The sequence below is a fragment of the Mercurialis annua genome, linkage group LG6, assembly GCF_937616625.2.
Source record: "Mercurialis annua linkage group LG6, ddMerAnnu1.2, whole genome shotgun sequence".
NCBI classification, from domain to species: domain Eukaryota; kingdom Viridiplantae; phylum Streptophyta; class Magnoliopsida; order Malpighiales; family Euphorbiaceae; genus Mercurialis; species Mercurialis annua.
The window spans coordinates 11,527,509-11,546,675 of NC_065575.1; the positions used below are offsets into that span (position 1 = coordinate 11,527,509).

The 19,167-nt window shown below is 34.8% G+C and overlaps 1 long non-coding RNA gene across 1 annotated transcript; it reads right to left on the reverse strand.

The window, feature by feature from the left end:
* Nucleotides 1–9,842: 9,842 nt before the first annotated feature.
* On the reverse strand, nucleotides 9,843–12,944 carry LOC126687291 (uncharacterized). Its single transcript, XR_007644099.2, has 6 exons — nucleotides 12,727–12,944; nucleotides 12,600–12,647; nucleotides 10,934–11,010; nucleotides 10,553–10,842; nucleotides 10,290–10,456; nucleotides 9,843–9,980 (listed from the first exon to the last, which is right to left on the reverse strand). It is a non-coding gene; the product is annotated as an uncharacterized LOC126687291 (long non-coding RNA).
* Between the last annotated feature and the right edge of the window lie 6,223 nt (nucleotides 12,945–19,167).

Sequence of the window (19,167 nt, forward strand, 5' to 3'; positions counted from 1 at the left end):
CTTTACAAGTAATAAGCTAGCTTATTTTACAATCTGGTCTTACGGGAAACTGTAAAACACCTTTACAAATCTTCAATACAAGTAAGTTTTATGCTTAAGTTTTACAATTCATGTTTCAATTCATGCTTCTTTTTTAATTAATTTTACTTTCATTGTTATTCCTTTTGTGCATCATTTATTTATCTTTTATTCACTTCATTCATTTGCATTTCCACACTCTAGATAAGGGATCCAAGGTAGCGTGCAAGCGAGAAACATACAAAGTTTTAGACTTTGATGAAACAAAATTCAAAAACTTGGCTACAGACAGTGCAAATATGAAACTCTCTGACAGTGTAAGTGCATTTAAACACTTGATTACTGATCTTCGGGTGATTCGTAAACTGCTTACATGCTTTTTTGCTCTTAAGCTCGGTAGTTTCGATTATGTGAACGGTGTTGATTTGTGTTTTATGTGGCACTTGGTTAGAAAGAAAATATAATATTTGTCATTTAATAATATCTTTAATTCTTGGTGCTTCTAAGGTGTATGCCTTATGGAATGTTGTTAATTGTGCTTTTTAAATATCTGGAGATAGATCTTAGTGACTATGAGTATTCTGCTATTAGCAAATCCGATTCTGTGTTTAAGCTGTTTTTGACTCGCACTAAGAAAAGTGGCTTAGAATCCACTAGTCACCAAGCTACTAAGAAAGCTAAGAAGGGAAAAGAAGTGGTTAGTGAACATAGTTAGCTCCTCGAAATCCTCCAGTTCTGAGAATGCTCTTAAGGGATTAATGGCTCTTCTAGAAAGCAAGCTCACATCTCCTCAGATGATATATATGCCACCAACTACTAGGAAAGCTCAGCTTGCTGAAAAATTAGTCTCTGAAAAGACTAATAAACTGAAGAGTCCTGTTTTGCTATGTGATGAAGCTGAATTCTGCTATCAAGAAAATTCTTAGTTTCCATCATGAAACCGTCTCAAGAATTAGTTGGAGAGAAGACACATCATTCAAAAGATCAAATTGAAGCTGAAACTGACAATATCGGGAAATCATCTGAGCCCAAGGAGTCAGCGCAAAGTGAGCCTACTTATTTAGCTTCGGCTAAGCCAAATCATGAGCTGCTACTGGAGTCATTTAGAGTCTTTGAGAAGCAGTGAAAAGGATCCTTTGAACTGAGCTTGGAGAAAATGAAAGAAGATTTCGAGCTCAAGGAAAAGATGAAGGAAGAGTTCACCAACCTAATTCAACCAACTCTCTGTTAAGCTAATTTGTCAAAAGCTGCTACTGCCTTATTCACTCGAAGTGAGCCTATCCTCAGATCTCCCAGCTTCAAGCTAAAGCTCACCAAGTCTGGCTATCGCTTCACTCAAGCAGCCATATCTGAAGTCAAGGGACACTGATTATTATCCTTGATAGTCTACTGGCCTAGCTCTTATATGCATATGCTTAATTTGTTTTATCTGTTTCGGCATACCTGAATTTATTTTATTTTTCTGTCTTTTTGGATGATTGACAAAAAGGGGGAGTAGTAACCCTCTTTTTTATCTTGATAGTTTTCATTACTGTTTGCCATGCTATTATTTACTATCTTTTATGGCTTTATCATTATCAGTTAAAACATATTTTTTTAGCTTATTCTTTTAGCTTCATATATATGCCATATATTTATAGGGAGCTTACTCAAATTAAACTGTTATTCGCTTTCTATAATTTGGCCTTTCACTTTTCTTTTGGAAAGGTTTTGTCATCATAAAAAAGGGGGAGATTGTGGCTAAAGGCCCTTAAACCCAAGCCTTATTTTTGATGATAACTAAAGCCCTCTCTAACATGTCTACTTAGTGTTGCAAGGCCCAAATTCTAGAAGGCTCTCAATAATTTGGGAAAAAAACAAAACCGTTGGAGGGTATTTTTGGAATCAGCTTTAAGAGAATGTCAGCTCAGCAAATCATTGTACCTCTTACAGCCTGGCACTATTGTCAGAGTATTATTGTCAGCCTGAGTCACTAGCAAACAGAATGTTTTCAGCTTAATCTGCCAGCTCAGCATTCAAGAGGCTCCTTCACTTGCCATTTTGCACACTTTGCATTTGTGGATTCAAGACAAATGACTTAGCCCTAGAAGATTCCTGGAGCCTTTATACCCCCATCCCTAAGTCTTTCACTCTTTAATCTCTATTGCGGGCTAGATAAAGCCATTAAGAATGCGACCCTAGTTCTACACAGAAGCTAGTCTATAACTTACACGCTGATTTGATAGCTTCAACAAACTAATTCCCTTTGAAAAACAAACCTAGTTTTCTACCCAGAAGCTAGTCTATTTCTCAAAAGCAATTACAAATGATTTGTTGGTGAAAACACTCACTCAAAACTAATCCTAGTCTTTCTGAGATTGAATACCAAAAGAATGAAGCACAATGGTGGTTGATAACTCCATCTTTCTCTTTAAATTCCACACTTGAAAAGTGGTGGATGGAGAGGTATATAAAGGCTCCATGAATTTCTAGGGCCAAGTCATTTGCCTTGATTTATCCACAAATGCAAAGTGTGTAAAATGACAACAAGTGAAGGAGCGCCTCTTGAATGCTGAGCTGGCAGATCAGGCTGGAAATATTCTTTTTGCTAGTGACTCAGGCTGACAATATAGTACTCTGATGATCTTGTTTGTTTGTGACTGCCTGGAGGCTGTAGGAGGTACACTGATTTGCTGACTTGGCATTCTCTTGAAGCTGATTCCAAAAATACCCTCCAACAGTTTGCTTCTTTCCCAAATTATTGAGAGCCTTCTAGAATGTGGGCCTTGCAACACTAAGTAGACATGTTAGAGGGCTTTAGTTATCATCAAAATAGGGCTTGGGTTTAAGGGCCTTTAGCCAACAATCTCCCCCTTTTTGATGATGACAAAAACTTTTCAAAAGAAAAGTGAAAGGCCAAATTATAGAAGGCAAATAACAGTTTCATTTTAGCAAGCTCCCCCTGAATATATGGCATATATATGAAGCTAAAAGAACAAGCTAAAAAAAACAGTTTGAACTGATGATGATATAAAGCCATAAAATATAGTCAATTAGCATGGAAAACAGTAATGAAAACTATCAAGATAAAAAGAAGGTTAATACTCCCCCTTGTTGTCAATCATCCAAAAAAACAGAAAAATAAAATAAGCTCATGTATGCCAAAACAGATAAAACAAATTAAGCATATTCATATAAGAGCTATGCCAGTAGACTATCAAGGATAATCAGCTTGCCCCTTGATTTCAGATATGGCTGCTTGAGTGAAGCGATAGCCAGACTTGGTGAGCTTTGGCTTGAAGCTGGGAGATCTGAGGATAGGCTCACTTCGAGTGAATAAGACAATAGCAGCTTTGGACAAATTAGCTTCACAGAGAGTTGGTTGAATTAGCTTGGTGAACTCTTCCTTCATCTTTCCTAGTGACAGCTCGAAATGTTTTTTCATTTTCTCCAAGCTTAGTTCAAAGGATCCTCTGCACTACTTCTCAAAGACTCTAAATGACTCCAATAGCTGCTCATGATTTGGCTTAGCCGAAATCGGTAGGCTCACTTTGCACTTCCTTCTTGGGCTCAGATGATTTCCCGATATTGTCAGTTTTAGCTTCAATTTGATCTTCTGGAGTGTCTTCTCTCCAATTGATTTTTGAGACGGTTTCATTATGGAAACTAAGAATTTTCTTGGCAGCAAGATTAGCTTCATCACATAGCAAAACATGACTCTTCAGTTTATTAGTCTTTTCAGAGACTAATTTTTCAGAAAGCTGAGCTTTCCTAGTAGCTAGTGGCATTAATCTGAGGAGCTGTGAGCTTGCTTGCTAGAATAGCCATTTGATTCCTTAGGAGCATTCTCAGAACTGGAGGATTTCGAGGAGCTCATTGTAACAGAATGTTCACTAACCACTTCTTTTCCCTTCTTAGCTTTCTTAGTAGCTTGGTGACTAGTGGATTCTAAGCTTCTTTTCTTAGTCCGAGTCAAAAACAGCTTAGACACAGAATCAGATTTGCCAATAACAGAATACTCATAATCACTAAGATCTATCTCCAGATATTTTAAAAAGCACAGTTAACAACATTCCATAAGGCAGACCCTTAGAAGCACCAAGAATTAAGGACATCATTAAATGACAAAGATTATACTTTTTCTTTCTAACCAAGTGCCGCATATTACATAAATCAACACCGTTGACATAATCGAAACTACTGAGCCTATGAGCAAAAAAGCATGTAAGCAGTTTACGAATCACCCGAAGATCAATCATCAAGTTTGATGCACTTACACTGTCAGGTTTCATATTTTTACGTAGCCAAGTTTTTGAATTTTGTTTCATCAAAGTCTTAAACTTTGTATGTTTCTCGCTTGGATGCTACCTTGGATCCCTTATTTGGTATATTGAATGCCTTGGACAAAAAGGTGGCCAGAGAGATTCGGTATGGCTGTAAGTTCAGCGTCACAGTAAAGCTTCTATCGTCAATCGGCTCAAGTGTTGAGTAGATCTTTGACGAGTTTTGGGTACACTTTTTCTTTGATTTGGACAAAGTTCGGCCATCCTTGAGCATCGAACTACTTCTTGAATGGCTATGAATCAGCTCCAAAAAATTTCCAGTCGAAGAAGGTTTTGGGTGGAATGATTGTGGGTTTCGGTTTTGAAGGAGGTGTGGGGATGGGTTTTTTTTTTATGGATTCATGAAGTAGGTCGGTGGTGGAGGCACTTGGTTCAGGAACTTCAGCAATTTTGGCTAGTTTCTTTCCCATGCGGTGAAAGTTTGGAGAGAAGAGTATGAGAAGAAGGTGGCGGCGGTAATTGAGGAAAAGGGTAGAAAATTAGGTTTTTATTGTGAGGAGTGGGGTAAGTGGGTTGGTAAGTGGATTTTGATGGGTTTAATGAGAGAGTGTGAGTTTGGGCCCAAGAGAAAGAAGCTCGGCCCGATACTTTAAAAAGCTCGGTTGAACCAGCACGAATTTGGGGGCATTATTTTGAATTTTTTTTCATTATAACCAAATCATTTTCTCCAAGTTCACAAAGTTTTTTCTCACAAATAAAAAAATCATTTCTTTCACTAAGGAGGACTTGTTGGTAAGCAACATGTACCAATTTATGCTATATGTTAAGCAACATGTCGGCTCCGGGCAAGACGGTGAGAAGGGGAGGGAGGTGAATCGAATTTTGTGGGGGTACGCCAAGGCCGAGCAATTTCTGACCGATGCAATTCTTGGTGTGTATCATGGAGGTTAAAGCAAAAATTTGGACTCGGTTTTTTAAAAGTACATTTTCATGAGATTTTTAATCATAATTTGGGTATTTTCTAACTTCTAGGGTTTAGAATATAATATTATTAATAAACGGTCATGAAAACACTTCAATTTTTTTTCTTTTTATATACAATTCTGTGATATTGTTTCACTTATAAGGTCCAAGTTAATTATTATCGAATTTTCAGCTTTTTGATCCAAATTTGCTACTTTGACATATTTAAACCATGGAGTCGACTACTCCTGTTATGAGCAGTAGCAAGGGAACTCCTGAATCTCAGAATCCAGTCTTGGTTTACAAGAGATTTACACATGGAAAGAAAAAGTCAATTTCTTAAATTAGTTTTCTTTATAGTCCTATTTAAATATTGTTATTCTCCTTATTTAGGCTGATTAGATTTCTCTAATTAAAGTAGGATTAGTCCAGCAGGTCTTAGCTTGTTTTACGCTTTCTTAATTAAGGTAGGATTACTCTAGTCTACCTTACTTTGTTTTCTATATAAACGTTATTTCATATGGAATAAAATAAGCATAACTTTACTAAAAGGTTTTGAACTCCTAAAGTTCAGAGATCGAAGGTTCTCTCCAACGAGCCCTAAATTCAATTCAATATATGTCGAAAATACTCTAAACAAACAGGGTCTTCTTCTTTTGATCCTATAGTGAATCAAAGACCCATAACTCGATCTCAAAAGCAGGACCATAACAATTTGGTATCAGATCCATTAGTTATGGGAGATTTACAAGATTTACAACAACAATTTGAAAAGTTTTATGAAGATGTATCAAGAAGATCAAGTGCGTGCAGTTGACAAATTGGAGGCCCTCTCGAAGGAACTTGCGACAGTCAAGACAAGGTCACAAGGTGGACAAGAAGACAGCTGTACAAGTGGCAGCAAGGCAATCAGGCAAACCACAGATAACCACAATATGCCTCGAACTGATGGGAGTTATGTTTCGAGATATTCAAAGTTGGAATTTCCTTGTTATATGGGCAAGGAGGATCCTTTGGGTTGGTTAAGTAAATGTGAACATTTTTTTCGTCATCAACGTACACATGAGGAAGACAAGGTGGGTTGGCTTTGGAATGACTTCAAACAGCATTGCAATTTACGATTTGGCCCATCCATACGTAATAGCAAATTTGGGGAATTAGCCAAACTTAAGCAAGAAGGGACAGTCTCAGAATATCAGCGATGTTTTGAACAACTTTCAGCTCGTGCTGGGATGTTATCGGCTGAGCAGGAAGTGCAATTATTCATTAACGGACTATAAGAGTATATAGCAATAGAGGTAGAGATCCACAACCCGTCAGATTTGACTAGTGCTATGAGCTTGGCTCGGTTGTATGGAAGACGTGGAGGGGGAAATAAATTCACCCTTTTACCGGCTCGTCGAAATACCAACACAACCAACTCAACTAGGCTGCCTAGTGAAACGTCTATCGCGGGGTGAGATGGAAGAAAGGGGAAGCAAGGGACTTTGTTTCAATTGTGATGAACAATATGTGCCAGGTCATCAATGTAAGCGATTGTTTTCCATGGAAATTTGGGAAAGTGATTTTCAATTTGGCGAGAACAGCAGTTTTGACGATGTTCATGAAGAACCAGTTGGCCAAGGTGTTATTCGTCCCAGCCAATCCCCTTTTTCATCACCTGTACTCTTAGTAAAAAAAGGACAATGCGTGGCGTTTTTGTGTTGACTATAGAGCTTTGAATGCTAAAACAATGAAGGATAAATTTCCTATCCCTGTTATCGAGGAGTTATTGGAAGAGTTACATGGTGCTCGATATTTTACTAAACTTGACTTAACGGCAGGTTATCACCAAATTCCCATGCATCCCAATGATGTGGAGAAAACAGCTTTCCGAACTCACCATGGGAATTTTGAATTTTTAGTAATGCCTTTCGGCCTCACTAATGCTCCACATTCCAGTCCTTAAGGATCACGATATTCAGCCCTTACTTGCGTAAATTTGTCCTTGTTTTTTTTGACAATATTCTTGTGTATAGCAGAACTTGGGTGGAGCATATGGCCCATTTGCGCACTGTTTTTTCAATATTGTTGGATCAACAATTATTCTTGAAACATTCTAAATGCTTAATAGCGAAGACCTCTATATCTTATTTGGGACACATTATTTCAGCAGAGGGGGTATCCGTAGATTCAAGTAAGGTACAGGCAATATTGAGTTGGCCAAAACCTAACACTACTCGTGGATTGAGGGGTTTCTTAGGTCTCACAGGTTATTATCGCAAATTTGTGCTGAATTATGGTTCAATAGCAGCTCCATTAACCAACATGCTTCGGAAAAATTCTTTTTCTTGGACTGAATCGTCGTTGGCATCTTTCGAAAAACTCAAGACTGCTATGGCTAACACTCCTGTTCTAACTCTTCCGGACTTCTCACAACCATTTATTGTGGAATGTGACGCGTCAGAGAGTGGCATTGGTGTCGTACTTCAATAGGGGGCCGTCCTATTGCATAGTAGATCATTGGCTGCTAGGCATCACAAATTACATGCCTATGAAATAGAGCTCATTGCCTTGTCAAAGGCAGTGCGTCATTGGCGTCCTTATTTATGGGGGCAACCTTTTGTGGTGAGAACTGACCACTATAGTTTGAAGTTTCTCTTACAGCAACGTATCATCACTTCTCCACAACAACATTGGATCAGCAAATTGATGGGATTTTAGTTTTCGGTGGAATATCGGGCGGGAAAACAAAATGTGGTGGCAGATGCCTTATCTCGATAATCGGAAGATCAAGCTTCCCTGGCTGCAATTTCATTACCTCAGTTAGGTATCTTTGATTCGAAAAGAAGTTATGCAATCCGAAGAACTCAAACTAATGCTAGCCAAAATTCAAACGGGTACAGCCAACAACCACTTGAAAGTGCAGGATGGGCTGATCATGTTCAAAGCCAGGCTTGCTAGCTGCCATCCACAATCAACACCATGAAGGATACCAAAAGACTCTCCATCGTCTTACTTCTGATTTTTATTGGATAGGTATGAAGACTGACGTTCAAGACTTTGTTCGTGCTTGCTCAGTTTGCCAACGCCACAAAACTGAACACCTTCATCCTGCAGGCCTCTTGCAACCTCTCCCTATTCCACATCAGATTTGGATATCTCTCATGGTAAAAATGTTCTTCTGGTGGTAGTTGATCGACTTTCTAAGTATGCTCATTTTGTGCCTTTATCGCATCCTTATTCTCCCGTCAGCGTGGCTCGCTTATTCTTTGACTTTATTTTCAAGCTACACGGGTTGCCTGAGACTATCGTTAGTGATCGAGATGTTATTTTCACTAGTTCTTTTTGGTCAGAATTATTTTGTTTAAGTGGCACCAAGTTGTACTATAGTTCAGCTTATCACCCACAGTCAAATGGCCAAACTGAAGTTGTTAATCGTACCATCGAGATGTAGATGAAAAACCAAAACAATGGGTTAATTGGCTGGCTTGGGCAAAATATTGTTATAATACAAGTTATCGTTCTTCTTTACACACAACACCATTCGAAGTAGTTTATGGCCGACCATGTCTTCTATCTTATTGTGCGGGGTCAGCTAAGTTGGAGGCTGTTGATTATGAACTACGTGCTAGGGACTTGGTTTTGAAAGAACTGCGTTCACGATTGTTGCAAGCTCAACAAACTATGAAGGCTTCATATGATTCGCTCAAAAGCATCGCAAGCTTGGTGATCTAGTGTTGTTGAAGTTGCATCCTCATCGTCTTCTGTCATTGGTCGCTCAAAAGCATCGCAAGCTTGCTCTTAAGTACTACGGTCCTTTTCGCATTTTAGCGAAGATAGGTGCGGTCGCATACAAACTAGAACTTCCTTCCACTACCAAAATGCATCCAGTTTTTCATGCGTCTTACTTGAAGAAATTTATTGGCACTCCGGATCAAGTTCTAGTTCATTGGAATCTTTATGCAACAGTTTCCTTCACTAGCACTTGAGGACAAGTGCCTTTTTAAGGAGGAGAGTGATGTTATGAGCAATATAGCAAGGGAACTCCTGAAACTCAGAAACCAGTCAGTCAATTTCTTAAATTAATTTTCTTTATATTCCTATTTAGATATTGTTATTCTCCTTATTTTGGCTGGTTAGATTTTCCTAATTAAAGTGGGATTAGTACAGCAGGTCTTAGCTTGTTTTATGTTTTCCTAATTAAGGTAGGATTAGTCTAGTCTACCTTACATTGTTTTCTATATAAACGTTATTTCATATGAAATAAAATAAGCATAATTTTACTAAAAGGTTTTGAACTCCTAAAGTTCAGTGATCGAAGGGAACTCCAACGAGTCCTATACAATTCAATATAGGTCGAAAAGGGAGAAACTCTAAACAAACAGGGTCTTCTTCTTTTGATCCTATAGCGAATCTCAGAAACCACTTTTAATGTTAAGTTTGAAAAAACTGAGTGATATCGCAATTTTTTCATACGATTTAACAATTGAATTTTTTTAAGCTTACCTGAATTTCAATTAATCATCAAGTCTCTCAGGAAGTTTGGATCGATTAGCTGAAAATTTAAACACCGAACCGCATTTGGAGCTAGATTCATTTTCTCTCTCCATCTGTAATAAATTGAAAAAAAGATGTAAGCTTCTAAATTCAACTAAGCTAGAAATTCACCTGCTGAATATCACGTCTTTTTTTACTTTGAAGGGTTAACGGTCCGCAGGAGGCCTGGCTTCCTTCTGCAATGTGTGTTTTAACCAGCTGTTTCAGTTAGAATAAAATGAAACAAATCATGCTTGGAAAGTGGAATCTGAAATGTTAAAACTTAAATAACATAAAGCTGCATTTGTTTTCTAATTTCCCCATGACTCATTCTTCAAACCAGAAACAACCTACACAAGCCTTGTAAAAACTAATTAAAAAATGATATCAACAGACCAACTATGGAAAATCCAATAAATTTACTAATAAAACAACAATCATGAAGGAAAAACCTAACTAATGCAACATTATTTTTCCACTCTTCAAGACCTGATGTTCAAAACAAACGAAAGAAACATGGATTTGTACCATTTGACTTGGGCATTGTTAGTAGTCTTACTTTGCTCTTGTGGCAAAAGTAGAGTGTTTCGAGATTGTTCAACATGGCAAATTCTGCGGCTTAGAGTAACATATGATGGCAGTACGTGCAATACCACCAAGAGAGTGTTGCAACAGGAATTTAGCATATCTGAAACCTAGTGAAAACATGTAAGGGGTCTATATGAAACTTGCTGAACTTGTAAAGTTGGAGGCTAAATCAAAATAACAATAGTAGTATGTTATTGTCTGACCTGAGATTTGTTATCTACAAAATTCTGAAAACCATGGATCACTTTAGCAACTTCTACACAGTGAAATTCTAACATAAAAATTGCATATGTAGTTTGCTTATATTGGCAAAAGTTACCAACTTTTTACCAGGCATGCTACAAAAGATCTAACACAATCTGAATTTTCTTGGAGAGTACTTCAATTGTCTGCAGCAGCCATACTAACCACATATAAGCTTTGATATATATCTTTATCAGAAGTTTATCAATAAAAGAATGAGACTCAGTTCTCGGATAATGCCTTTGTCCAACTGCATCAATAAAAAGAATAATTATAAATCTTGCCAGCCTTTTAATTTGATGTGACTGTAAGCTTAAGAGCAGTTTCACCAACTTGCATACCAGCTTCCAGTAAGCATATATGCTGACAATCAACAGCTTTTTCTATTATTCTTCTCATTGTATACGTCTTCCCGCTGCTATATAAACACAAAATTTAGTCTCAAGCGTAGATAAAAGATAACACAAAATGATGCGTAAGTATAGTGTATACATTTATCTCATTCAAAGCAGATGCCATTCTTTACACCATCCTCGTAAATAGATTCAATTTGACAATTGGGACCAAAAACTTTAACATAATTTTTACACAATCCTCGTAATTACTAAGATAACAGAAAGAATCATGACAAATGTGAAAGGCGTGAGCTGTGCGGCCCTGAGTTGGCGGCTTATTTACAATAGTGTGGTCATCATCAACACACTCCCAGGTTACTTGGTCCCTAACTGCTTTATTTTTTGTTTAGAGGTCTTAAATCATACAGTAAGAACAATCTTCTCTTACTTTGATCGAGGCTATGTATACACAATTTTGTTCCTCTTTTGCTGAAGTTGCTGAAATATCAGCAGCAACCAAATTCAGTCCTACCAAGAACTGACAATAAAATTTCATATCGGTCAATAAAAAAACTAACAAAAAGAACAGTTGGATGAGATGGACTCTGAAAATGCTCTCAGCATAAACAAGAAACTGTCATGGATTACTTAGGTAATGCAAATAAAGAAACAAATTAATCGAGTTGGCACAATACTATCAAAATTTAACAATCGTTTGACTTGGCACAATACTATCACAATTTAACAATCGTTTTTGCACTAAGGATCTTAAACTCGTATCAATTTTTGGACAGTTATAATGATGCTGGATCCTAAGAATTAGGTGAGCAGAAAAGAAATCTGTGGTAAAAACTTCTTCAATTTCACAGGTTATACCAAGTTAAGAATGCAACAAATACATCTAATTTGATGGATTCTAAGCGTACTTTTTCTTCACATAAAAAATTCTAAAAGAAAAAACAGATGTCAATATGATAAGAAAAAGGGAAAACAACCAAAAAAAAAAATATGAAATCGCTCAAAAAAATGTATCACAGATTAAAGAAGCTACAAAATGAAACTAATATGCAATAAATTTACTTCAATCAATTGATCCTTAGCTTAGTGATTAAATAAATTACCATACCAAAATTACTTTTCAATATTGCCAGATCTAGATAAAGCAATGCATTGTATCAAATAAGGCTACCAAATAAAATCAATCAATCAAAATATACCCCAATCACAAAACAAGCTAAGAGAAATAGAAATTACTTTAGTCTGGTCAGTTAATAACAAATTTAAAATTAACAAAACTAACACTTAGATGAGGTACACAAGCAACTGTTATGATTGTAAAAAAACAAAATTAATGGAGTCAGATTTCAAGTTGATGCAAGACCCTCGTCTAACACAATTTAATTATAATTTTTGTAGTAAACAAGATCTTGAACTCGGATCAATTAATTTGTTCGTAAATATATTCAATTTCACAGGTTATTGATTAATTAAGAATGAAAAATAATGGAATCACAGCTAAATTTTCAATCACAAGACTGTATTCCTAATAACTTATCCAATTACAACGTATTAATCGCTAATGCACCTAAATTAACTTCAATCTGACCAAACTGACTTTAAGTTTTTACAAATAAAAAAAACGATATGATATGAAATTATATCAGAAACAAACCTTAACCGGTGGATCTGAACTTAGATTATCATACCCATAAACCTCTACCTGCAAAATTAAACAGATTAAAAATGACGAATCTGTCAATAATAAGAACAATATCGCGAGAAATTGTTTAAATGCATACCTTTTGTGGCAGGTCATGAGGGAGAGGGAGCGAGAGACAGAGAAGAAATGTTTCGAATGGTGAGGGAGATAATATGACCGTTGGGGGATGAAACTAATTGAAAAAGAAAAAGAAAATGTTTTTGTTGAGAGAGATAATATGACCGTTAGGGGATGAAACAAAATTAAAAGGGCTATAATTGAAGAGGAAGAAGAGAATGTTTTTGCTTAGAGAAATAACATAACCGTTGGAGAATTATATTTTTGATCTTTGAATTTTCTTTTCTTAAGCTTCAGTTTCACAAATGACACTAATGCCCCTAATTAATTATTTTTTTGTCAAATGCCCCTAATTAATTGAGAGGGTTGATTTGATAATTTTTTTTTTATAATAACCGGTTAAATCGGGGAGGGCACTAACATGATGATTTATTGATGGGTTTTACACTAATAATTAATTATAAATAGAAAGGAAATAAAATTTAAAAATCATTTGAGTAAATTATGTCAAACAAAATAAAAAGGGGTGATTATTTCAACAAAAACAAATTGGGCGTTACATTGCGATCTATATACTGTTGGTTGAAAATTGAAATTAAAAAGAAATCTTTGAATGTAAATTGTAATTAATTGAAGATAGAAGTTTTTGGAATAAAGGCTCAACGCGCTCGCTAAACTTTTGATACGAGATTATTTAATCCAATTTAAATTTTTTAAACAACTAACCTCAAAACTCTTCAGTTTTGGATCAGATTATCCGATAATTTGTATTTTTATTAAAAAAAATAAGTTTAGAATAATTTAATCATAACAATTAAGAAATTCTCTAAAAAAAATTCGAATCTCTCACCTCCGATTTGTATTTTACGCGTTTTAAAAATATATTTGTGGGATAATTTGATCCAAAAATGATAAATTTTGGAATTAGTTGCTAAATCATAGAACGGGGCAACAAAAAAAAGAAGGGGGTTCTATTCTTTTTCATTCTTCATATAGAACTCAAAATACAAACTGGATTTAATGAACTCGTGTTATAAGTTCGCGGCGCGTTGACCTTTGTTTAAAGTTTTTTTAAAGAAAAATTTATTGCAAAGATAATTGAACAAATAGCATATGAGTAGGGGTTGTGCGCTATTGGAGTATAACCTAATTAACCAAACGTGTTGAATGAAAATTTTATTTTTAATTTGATTTTTGATTAATTCAGTTTGATTATGGATTAAAAATTTAATCAATTCGGTTAGGTTTTTAATAGGCCTAATTACTTAAAAACACCCCACCTTATATTTTTTTTTCGTTTATACCCCGACGTAGGAAAATTCTCAATTATACCCTATTTTGGGTTTTTCATTTTCAACTCTACTCTGAAGTACTAAATTGTTCTTTTTTCATCTAAAAAAAAGATTAAAATAGTCCTTTATTTTTAACTTATATTCTAATTAAACGTTAAAGTTATTGATTATACAAAAATATCATCTTCTTTAAAAAAATTAACTAATAGTAACTATTTAATTTATATTAATTATCATTAATTTCTTCAAAATTTAAAAACTTAACAAAATTAATACATAACTAAAATAATTAAAAAAAAATCGATTTTTTTCCGAAGGAGGAGTCAATCTGCTCCTCCTCCAAGGGAGGAGCAGCAACTCCTCCTCCATGGAAGGAGGAGCTGCGTTCTCCTCCTTCCATGGAAGAAAGGAGCCGCTGCTCCTTCCTTCAAGGAAAGAGCTGCGTGCTCCTTCCATGAAGCTCCTTCCTTCCATGGAAAGAAGGAGAAGAGCTCCTCCCATGGAAGGAGGAGTACAAAAATTTAAAAATAATTTTTTTAAAAAATATTTAATGACGGGTCTTTAAATCGGAGAAGTATAATGGTAGATCAGACTTTTTTAAAAAATAATTTAATTTTTTAATTAATGATTAGGATATATTTAAATATTTTAAAAGTTAAAGGATCTATTTGTATTTTTTCAAATAAGAGAAAAGATGATATAATCCTTCTATTTGTTGTTATTAACATTTTTATCCATAAATTATTCAAATTATCAATTGTACCCTTAGTAGGGGTAGAGTTGAAAATGAAAAACCCGAAATAGGGTATAATTGAAAATTTTCCTACGTCGGGGTATAAACGAAAAAAAAGTTCAAGGTGGGGTGTTTTTAAGTAATTAGACCTATTATTTAATATAGATAGTATGGTTACTGTTACTTTATCTACCCAAGTCCATTTCACTAACCAAGAAAAGAGAGCAAAAAAACCGTAAGTTGAAAAACTTTCATAATGAAATTCCGTAGATGATGCAATTTATACATGCAAAAATTTAGAGTTGACATGCTAAGACAATTTAAATCATATATATATATTAGTGTAACTTAGGAAATGTAATTGTTCCTAATAAATATTTCAGTAAATTACTAATAGCAGGTAGTTTTAATTATAATTGAAAAATTTAATTTAGTTAATTTTTTTAATCCAATTAAGAGTTTGTATTGTAATAAAACTTAACCAATAGTTTGTATAATATTACCATGAGATATATGTGCCTTATAAGACTTGGTACTCAATTACCTTGAGATAGAAATCAATTATTTGTTCGGTTTCAACCACTAAAAGATTTGGTGTCCAATTAAAATTACGCATTGAAACCCAGCACAATATTATCATAAATGTGCCTTATAGCTAAATTGATTTAATAACACCATAATAGTATAGCAACTAAATAGACATAGAATTATTAAAATTATGAATTCGAATGATAATTTTAGTAAAGGAGTGCACATCTTAATATAATATAGAGAAAGGTAGATAAAAACGTAGATAAATGGTAGACAATTCTACAAAATAAGAAAGTATCTAAAAATATTGTAGACAATTCTATAAAATAGAAGAGTATTTTAATTGAATTAAAAATAGTTTGAGTTAGTTAAAATTTAGATAGAATGATTATTATTTAATTATAATTGAATAATTTTAAGGACATTAACGTAAAAGTGCCCTTCCTCCACATCCCCCTCTAACATCCGTACTTTTATATATAGTATAAATTTGTTTTCACCAATGTTCATATTTTTTTAGTTTGAGGTAGGTTTCCAAATTTTTATAGACTCTCTCTCTCTCTCTCTCTCTCTCTCTCTCTCTCTCTCTCTCTCTCTCTCTCTCTCTCTCTCTCTCTCTCTCTCTCTCTCTCTCTCTCTCTCTCTCTCTCTCTCTCTCTCTCTCTCTCTCTCTCTCTCTCTCTCTCTCTCCAATGCAACAAATCTCTCTCCCTCTCCTTCCAATGCAACAAATCCGTAACAATTAAATCGATTACAGTAATTACTGAAAATTCTTACAAAATTTTCAACTCGATCACAAGAGGTTTTTTATTTAAATAATTTCTAGTAATTTTGTTGTTTTCGGCGAATAGTGTAATTGACTTCATAGTCACGGATTTGTTGCAGTGGAGGTGAGAAAGAAGAGAGTTCGAAATAATTAGAGTAATAACATGACCGTCGGAGAGGTCTAAGAACCTACCTCAAACTAAAATATGACGGTTGGAGATGAAAAAAAATAAATTAAAATTAAAAAAGAAAAAGAAAATATTTTTGTTGGGAAATAATATGACGATTTATAATTATTTGGTTAGTTCAGTCGTTTCAATTAATTCAAAATTTTTATATTAAAAAGGCCTAATTATTTAAAAAACCCTTACCTTGTAATAATTTTTCGTTTATACCATGACCTAGGAAAAAATTCATTTGTACCCTATTTATGATTTTTCATTTTCAACTGTACCCCGAAATACTAAATTGATCTCTTTTCATATACAAAAAAGGCTAAAATAATCCTTTAAATTTAACTATTATTCTAATAAAATATTAATCATATTAATAGTTCAAAAATACCTTCTTTTCCAAAAAAAAAATTAAATTAATAATAAATATTTAATTTATATTATTATTTTTAAAAAAAATTTCGGACTCCTCCTCGAAGGAGGAGCACGAGCTGCTCCTTCCTCCATGGAAGGAGGAGCAGCTCAGCTCCTCCTCCCATGGAGGAAGGAGCAGATCTGCTCCTTCCCCCATGGGGGAGAGGAGCAGCGTGCTCCTTCCCCCATGGGGGAGAGGAGCAGCGTGCTCCTTCCCCCATGGGGGAGAGGAGCAGCGTGCTCCTTCCCCCATGGAGGAAGGAGCAGATATGCTCCTTCCCCCCAATGGGAAGAAGGAGCAGATCTGCTCCTTCGCTGCTCCTTCCTCCCATGGGGGAAGGAGCTGCTCCTCGGAGAGCTCCTCCGGCATTAAAACGATAAAAAAAATTAAAAAAAATTAGCGGGTTCGATAAATCGGGGGAGTACGATGGTACGCCGAAAATAATTTTTTAAATAATTTAATTTGTTATTAAAATATTTAAAAATAATAAATTAGAAGATTAATTTGAACATTTTTAAAGTTGAAGGACTTATTTGTATTTTTTAAAATAAGGAAAAATATGGTGCCCTTCTATTTAGTTGTTATTAACATTTTTATCTTTAAAATTTTTATATAGTCAATTGTATTCTTTTTGGAGTAGAGATGAAAATGAAAAATCAAAAAAATGGTACAAATGAACTTTTTCCTAGGTCATGGTATAAACGAAAAAATATTATAAGGTGGAGGTTTTTTAAGTAATTAAGCCATATTAAAAAAGGAAAAGAAAATGTTTTTGTTGGGGAAAAATATGACCGTTGGGCTGTTTTTTTATGAAAAAAAAACTTCAGTTTCATGATTGACAATAATGCCACTAAGCAATTTGTGTTTTGATAATATTTTTATTCTAACCAAATTAAATCGGGAAAGAAACTTAATATGATTATTCATTAAAGTATATTACGTTAAAAAAATTTAGAAGGGCGATAATTTTAACAAATGGAACTGATGTTACTTTTTTTTAAGATAAAACTGATGTCACCTTGTAATTTAAAATAAAAAAATCATTAAATATGAAATGATAATTAAAATGTATATTGCATAGATATTATAATTTGTTTTAGCAAAAGTTCATTAACTAATTTTGTTTCACATCAATAAAAAAATTTGAAATGCAATTAATTAGAGTTGTATATTGGATAGATATTAATTAAATGATAGAAAATTAAGAACTTAGAATTTACAAAGATGAATAAATAATTTGTAGTGATAGCTCAAAATCAAGCTTACGGCCACTCTTTAATTTTTAATAGAGAATTGTTAAAACACTAACTCAAAATGCAAGAATAGTAATGTGCTTTCATATAGGGTTGTGTCTGAGTCGAGGCGAAAAATTAAATAAAAAATATTTGAATCGTCGCAATTAATATCGAGTCAAGTTCGAGTTCAAGCTATTCGAGTTAATTACTGAGATGGACTTAAGCATTAAATATTTAACTGGATAAGTTACTAAACCAATTCATGTGTAGTATACTATTCTAGTGACTCGCGAGTCTAAACGAGCTCTCGTTAGTTTACTTTTAATTTTATATTTTAAAATTATATTTATTTATATAATATATTTATTTTATATTCAAATTTTATTAACTGTACATACATATAATCGAATCTAGTCTATATTAATTCTCAATTATTCTTCTGAGTTCAAACTCTAACTGATAAAATGGAACTTGGCCCTCGATGTGGTTAGGCTGTTGATGTGGTCGAAATCAGGATTTGGTCAGAACACGCTCGTTGATACGGATCCACTAGTTTGAATCAAGGTTTAGTTCACTACTAGAAAACATTGTTTTAGCGACGAATTTTAGTGACGGACGTTAAATCTGTCGCTAAAACAATAAAACAGCGACAGAACACAAAATCGTCGCTATTAATTGGGGCAAAAAATAAGGCGGGAATGATCTCGCAAAATTAGCGATTGATTCCATTCCATCGCCAATTTGGCGGGCTTTGGAGGGAAAAAAATTTCAGCCAAAATTCACATCCGTCGCTAATGTAGGCTGAAATTGAAACAGTTCGTTTCAGTTGGGAAGTTAGCGAGGAATGTTTTATTATGTCGCTAATTTTTAGCGACGGATACATATTCCATCACTAACCTCCCAATTGAAACGAATCGTTTCATTTAGTTCAATGACAGCTTTTCCGTCTCTAAATTAAGCTTATATCGTTTCCAGCAAACCTTCTTCCCATTTTCTTTCTTTAAACTAAAACTCCCCCTTCTGCAATTCCTACCGCCGCCGCACTCCTCTCTGCAATTCCTACCGCCGTCACCGCCACTCCTCTTCCTATTTTCACGTTGGGTCATCATTGGGTTCTTTCCCGGATTGTTTTACGCATTTTGGGACGTTTTTGTTGCTGCCATTCGCGCACTGCCACCACCACTGTCGGCACCGATCTCCCCCGCTGCTCCTCCGGTTAGTAATGGGGTGAGACACACTAGGTAGAGGCACGTCGTGACTCTCTCCTTTTAGGGGAAGTGCAACGTAATTGAAATATATTAGGTGGTATGAAGTTATTT